A 7,308-nucleotide genomic window follows, 5' to 3' on the forward strand; every position below is an offset into this window, starting at 1 on the left:
CGCTGATTTGACTCGGTGACGATTCAGTTACGTGCTTTGTCTTGCGCGTTGTATTAGTGTGTCAGTTACGTGCTTCGTCTTTCGCGTTGTGCTAGCGTGTGCAGCGTAGTGCAGCTTCCATATGCACGACGGTTGCTCATGGTCATCGACGTTGGTAGTCGTGATGGAGGAGACGTGCCACCAGGCGTCAGCGTGGGTGCATCAACGCCTAAGGGCGCTTTAGCCACAAAACACCAATAGACATTATATATCAATGTGCAATAAACATTACACTACTTCTGTGAAGACACGTTTCACTTTCGTGTTCTATACCGATTCCTATATAAGAGGGATCAACCACATTTTTTGATTAATTCTTGCTCCAGATATTATAGCATACTCTTTGAAGATTAGCAGAAATGTCTGGTAGCTGCATTCATCTTTAATAAATAAAGATATATAATCCGCAAAGGCTGAAATTTTTATTTCCCCCAATCCTGGCAATGGGAAACCTCTCATTCTTTTTTCTTGGTCGACTCTTCTCAGTAGCGGATCCAAAGTCAAAACAAAGAGTCCTGGTGAGAGTGAACAACCTTGTCGCACCCTTCTCGTAACCGAGAAACAATCTGTGAGCGTGTTGTTAATTTGTATTTCACTTGTAATATCTTTATATAGTAATTTGATGATGTCTATGAAGTCCTGAGGAAAACCGAATTGTTTCATAGTCTCATATATATAATGATGGTTCACTCTATCGTATGCTTTCTCTTGATCTATCGTAATGAAGGCACCTTTAATTTGTTTTTGTTTGACATAAGTGAATATATCGCGTGTTAAAGTCAAAGACGCGAATATCGATCTCCCTGGAACTGCTGCTGCTTGTAATTCTGATATAATCATTGGCAATACATCATTTAGTCTATTTGTTAAGATCTTTGCTGCTATTTTATAGTCTGTGTTTAGTAATGTGACGGGTCTCCACCCATTCACATCTAGTGGGTCATTGTTTGGTTTAGCTAGTAGAATAATTCTTCCATTTGCGAAAGAAGGAGGTTTCTTCTTTTGAATGATAAAATTGTGTGGACCCAGCATATTGTGTGGACCCAGCATATTTGCCACTTTCTCCGGGCTTGGCATTGGTGTCTCACGAAATATTAAAGACGATAGTCTTTCTTGGGGAACTTAAACGCTGAAAATTTGGTCTGTCTGTCTGTCTGTCTGTCTGTCTGTCTGTCTGTTTGTCTGTCTGTCACCCGATTGAGCCACCCGGCCAAAGTTGGACCACTTGCTTACCGCCCACACTACTTAAACTGGTACGGCTGTTCATACTTGTGAACGTTATCGAGCACAAAGTAAATATTACGTATATCTGAGGCGCAACATCACTAGGTAAGTATTAGGAGGTGTGTTCCTTTAATAGAAATACATAGATACGTAACTCTGAAGACCCTAGTTTCTTAAGCTGCGCTGAAAATGCCATGCTATGCGCGCCGACGAACGACGTTCCCCGACTGCGCGCCGACGAGCGCCCGCTGCTATGGAGGAAGGAAACCCTCTGCACAAGCTCATGTTTCCCGATGTATTGCCAGATGGCGTCCATGTCTCACGCAGCGCCTCCTCAATTTTATCAATGCCAGCCAAATGCGGCCGATTCAACATAAAAGAAGCGCTGTCTGAGGCAGGGCAAAACATAAATGGCCGCTTGATGAAATAATGCGGTAAAATGAAATCTGTTCAAACAAACCTCCATTGCATTTATCATGCCAGGACGGAAATGGTACAAGAACAGCATCACGGGTGGCCGCGGATCAGACCAGCACTCATGTAGTACGGCCGGCAGAAGACTATCGTCTTTCGACGACATTTGCAGTGAAGCACGCAGATACGCGGCAATTTTTTTTAAGTGGAGAACACTTTAGGCGCCTGGGCTGTCGGCGTCGGCCGCGTGATCAAGCTCACAAACAAGTGCTCAAAACAGGGTCAAAATAAACTAACATGATTCAGAATAATTTCATAAAAGACAGGAATAATCAAGCACTAAGTGCATTAATTAACAGAAATTCGTTAAGATCGCTTCTAGCAGCAAATGCTTTGGCTCCATGTGCGTGGTGATTTGGCTCCATGTGCGTTGGCGGTTTCGCACCCGTTGTGCCTTAGCACAGGTGTCAAAATGGATGGTGGATTGCTAAACACAAGATAAACACAGGTTAAAGCAAGATAAACACAAGGAAAACACAAGGGAAACGCCGGCGAATGAATGCTCCGCACTTCACCAGTTTTCACGTTCAGCGGAACTGCATTACCGTCGAGTTATCTATTCTTTTATTTTTTATTTATTCATGGAGTTTTACGTGCGAAAACCACTATCTGATAATAAGGCACGCCGTAGTGGGGGACTCCAGATTAATTTGGACCACCTGGGGTTCTTTAACGTGCACCTAAATTTAAGTACACTGGTGTTTTCTGCATTTCGCCTCCCATCAAAATGCGGCTGGCATGGTCTCACGGAATAGACGTAGCACTGTATATCACAAAAAGAAAAGACACTTGTGCTTAGTTGCGATGGCTTACGGCGCAACTAAGCGATTTTAGTGCGATTAGCATTATTTGGTCACTTCAAGCCCTTTTCACTCTGCCGGCATCTGTATAAACTCTGTCATGGCGCATCTTTACACGGTGCGACTTTCATATACGTCAGAATGCGGACTCTTCTAGGCAAACGTTTTACGCCAGAAATAAATGTCTATGCAATCGCGCCGTAGTTAATTCGTAGTCGGAGATACTGAACCCAAAATCTGAAGTACCAGTGGCACAAAACTGGCTGCAGTTGGGAGGCCGCGTTTAGTGAATTGTCTCTTTTAGCGTCCGATCTGTGTAACGCTTTAATGTAAGTCCAGCAAACACACAAAGATCACCGTGCGAGTAACTGCGAAAATAAACGTTTATTGACAACGCACAACTCTGCGAACACGAACAATCGCTACTAATATAGTGGCTCGACCTTGTCGAGGTGTCCAAAGTGAAGCACTCCTAGCGTCTCAAGACGCTGGCTTGCCCGCAACAAATTCATAAGGGCGTTCAATACCTCTTGTCGATGCTTGCGTCCGTGGCGTGATCGTTTCAAAACCGCGTCGTTGACAGGGAATGGCCCTCTTAGGATAAGAGGCGATAATGCGCACAAAACCACAATTAATGGTGGATTAATGACTAAGCAATTGAACTGAAGTGATAATTGGTACACAGAGAGGTGAATGAGGTGAATTAAGAGTGAATTGATGGTGAATTAAGAGTGAATTAAAGGGATTTAGTTGGGTGATAGGAGTCAAACAAAAGGTAATGATGAGATAGAGTGAGCTAAGATAATGAAGAGTAAATGAGCATGAATGAAGTGGTGATAAAGAGTGATTGTTGAAAAGGGTGATTGTTGATTGTGATTGTTGAAAGAGTGATAAAGTTGAATCAAGCATAATAAAAAGGGATTAAAATTGGAAACTTGGGGTATAGAGCAAACCAAGTGTGATGGAAGTAAAACAGAGATGATAGAGAGAATGAAGGTGAACCAAGCAGTGATAGGGTGAATCAAGATTGAATGAAGGTCCTATGGAGTGGGGGAGTAACTTGCAAAAACATTAGGAGATTTGAGGATCCAAGGGAGAGTGACTCAGCAAAAATTGCTAGTGCTGAGTCACGGTTCAAGTTTGGTGAATCATAGGAAGGGTGACTGGCAAAAAAAGACGACTTGAAGAAATGACTGTAAATTGTGGTTTCAGAGTGATGACTCAGCAAAAAAAAGCGCAGAGTCACGGTCCGAGTTTGGTGAATAAACTTTGCGAAATGTGTAAAAAATGTGAATAAAGAAAATAAAGAAAATGTCAAAAGAAATTTAAAGCGTAAAAAAAAAAGCGTCCGTGGCGTGATGGTTTCAGTGTCGGGACTCTGTGCTGGAGGTCCTGTGTTCGAATCCTGCCGGCGAATGATTTTAGTAATGCTTGTTTAATTCACTTGATGGCTCAACCGCGCCGATTTCAGCTCCCGTGAAAATAATAATTTTGGGCAAACAGAAAGCGCAGGCTATTTTACAGGCGCTATTTCTTTACCGAATACGTACAGTCAACACACATTGCGCGCGGTCGCCGTAATGGAGTCCCCCGAACCAGCCTCTTGCGCGAAAGGTACTATGTGAAGTATGTTCTTATAGTGTACGTGCTGTCTGTATAACCAAATGGAGCACATCAGAATGAAGCCTCAATGCAGCGACTGCACGGGTTCGCAGCGACTGACTCCGCGTCTACATGCATGTCCACAAACAGTCTTTCGCTTTCGCTGCGAGCGCGTTTTCGCTCCGTGCCGTGAGTTTTAAGCCGCAGCATGTGAACAGTGAACATTTGACAGTACACAAGCAACCATTGTTGAGTGAATGCTATCAGAGCTGTTCAAGAATAATTTGTACATAAGTAGGGACTTCGACGCTATACGGCGACTCGTGATGTGCTATCGCCACTGGTTAATAATTTTTTTCTTATAAATTTTTGGACGTTTCAAAATCGTTATTTATGTAGTTGCGTCGCACTGTATATTTATCGGTCATCTCAGCGAAGAATTTCCCGTTGCTTCTTTTTGTTAATCCAGTACATTCAATGTATGGTGCTAACACAGACAGGCGCATATGCCATGCCTTTTTTGAATGTGCTTCTTACCATTCCCTTTCCATTCTGGTGAATTTGCCAGTGTCTAGCATAAACAAGTTCATAGACCAAATCTTCATGACATTCAACCGGGCTGCGCGCGTGGGCGAGCTTCCCAGTGCGCGCTTTCTGCTACTCACCGAACACCGCAGCGCCAACGCCGTATAGCAGATATCTTCCTCGCGGAAGGGCTTGCTGCGCACCCGAGTTGAAGCCGATGGCTGCTTGCCGGTTCTAAGTTTCGCAATTCAAGCTTCATGCAGGATCTTGACCTGCGGGTACGTGTGAAGGCTGATACCGGGCTCCGTTGCATACGCGTCCGGCACTGCGGTACCGAGCAATAGCCTACCATGTCGGACGCCTTCAAAGGCAGCCACTACCTATTATAGTGCTTTCAAGAGTTGTCAAGCAGACAGCCGAAGTGGGAAAACATCCCCACCTATAGTCAGAACCGTAGCGCAGGGGGGACTAAACTTTCGTTTTCAGCTCGCTTCGGCGCTTCCGGAGCAGACGACGCGGCCGCTGTGTCCACGCGATCTCTCATATCACGTCACGCCGACGGTGGCGCCAGTGGTGGAGCTCGCCCCCAATAAAGTGGCCTTAAAAGCGTGCCCTGTCAGCGCAGGGCATTCCGACGTTCGGGGACGAGTATGGTGAGGACGAAGAAGCAACTGTTTTGAGGGAACAACAGCAACAACATGCGGGTCATAATGCAGTACTTCTCTTTTCTGCTCGTAGGCGGCGGCACCGCCCCGAGCAAGAGCGCGGGTACACGGAGGAGAGTTAGATATATAAGGCGCGTCTGTGTAGCTCTCTGCAAATGCGTTTGTGGCGCAATGGGTTAAACGCTCGGCGATCTATCGTCGCGGACCGAGAGGTCGTGGGTTCGATTCCCAAATTTTGCATGGTTGTGGAACTTTTTCTTCTGGTTTCTTTCTTTGTATTATGTTCCATGACGTATTTCCGTGACGGAAATACGTCAGTGAAGTCTTGGTGGACCCCGGAATAAAACACTTTCGTGTTAAAAAGTATACACAATGTCTCGTTGTAAATACTTTAATCTTATTAAACGACACTTATACATAAATCTGCAAAAAAAAATCACCGCAGCTTCACTGACTTAACGTCGCGAAGACTGATGAAACAGGGCAGCTGGTGGCTTCAACTACCACCACCCCATAATGTAAAGCTAAAGACAAGTTAAAAGCTAAGAAAACAGCTGAGTTAAAGCTATGTAAAAGGCCAGTTGAAGCCACCAGCTCCGCTGTTTCCTCAGTCTTCGCGACGTTAAAGCTGCAGTGATTTTTTTTTGCGCTAGCACCACGTGTGCTGCGTGTTTACCATGCGTTATTTACATTACGGTTGTGCAGGTTATGACGTCATCGACTCATCGTAGACGTCACACGAAGCAGATGCCTGTTTTAGTTTCGTTTCCGGCACCGCATTCTTTCGTTTATTTAAAATTTTATTTCGATAGCAATTATATGGTCACTCCAAAGCAGATTTCTGCCGTCGGCGTCGCCGTCAGTCGTCGCCGTTGCCGTCGCCGTCGCCGTGAGGTTCCGTATGACGTCAATGGAGATGATCGTCGCCGCGCGCCGCCGAACGCTGTATGTGCGAGTGAAAGGGGCGGGGAACGCGCGCTTTCACGGGGAGTGAACCCACGGCGGAGAACAAACGCGCGTTCTGCGCCGTGCTCCCTTAAGGGCTGCAGAAGTAGGCGTCTGTTTCCTACTTAATCACCATACATGTAGAGCAAACGCGCCTTCTTCCGGCCGTGGGGGGGGGGGGGGGGGGGGGGGGTGAGGGAGGCGACGTTTAGCTGCGGCACCAAGTGCCTATTTATATCAGAGGCTCCGGCAACAGTCACCAACGCCGCACGCATTTTGTGCGAACGCGGGCAAAACGCCGACGGCGTCGACCACAGTTCTGTGTGTGGCCGGTGCTGCTGCATGTATCAAGCTACTATCATTACTCCGTATAGCTCTCTAGAAATTTGCTATCGCAATTGATGCTTCGCCTTTCAGGTGAAACTGCGACAACTTTTTTGATGAGTCTCTCAGCACATTGAACCACCTCACCGGTGACAGGACTGCCATTAGAATTTGATAATACCCTAATATGCTTAAAAAAATGTGGTTGATCCCTCTTATATAGGAATCGGTATAGAACACGAAAGTGAAACGTGTCTTCACAGAAGTAGTGTAATGTTTATTGCACATTGATATATAATGTCTATTGGTGTTTTGTGGCTAAAGCGCCCTTAGGCGTTGATGCACCCACGCTGACGCCTGGTGGCACGTCTCCTCCATCACGACTACCAACGTCGATGACCATGAGCAACCGTCGTGCATATGGAAGCTGCACTACGCTGCACACGCTAGCACAACGCGAAAGACGAAGCACGTAACTGACACACTAATACAACGCGCAAGACAAAGCACGTAACTGAATCGTCACCGAGTCAAATCAGCGCGTACAGCGCGTCGTAATTGCAGCCTCCGCGATCAACTTCAGAAACATTGTCAGAGCTAATTGCGGAGGCCACGCTCCGCTGTGCTGAGTACGGTGAACGCTTCTTGATGCCAGCGTCCCTTCGAATGCTGGCATCGAGGCGTCGTAGTGCCTGAGACCACCGAAGCGT

The sequence above is a fragment of the Dermacentor silvarum genome, chromosome 9 (genome assembly GCF_013339745.2).
Source record: "Dermacentor silvarum isolate Dsil-2018 chromosome 9, BIME_Dsil_1.4, whole genome shotgun sequence".
Lineage (NCBI taxonomy): Eukaryota > Metazoa > Arthropoda > Arachnida > Ixodida > Ixodidae > Dermacentor > Dermacentor silvarum.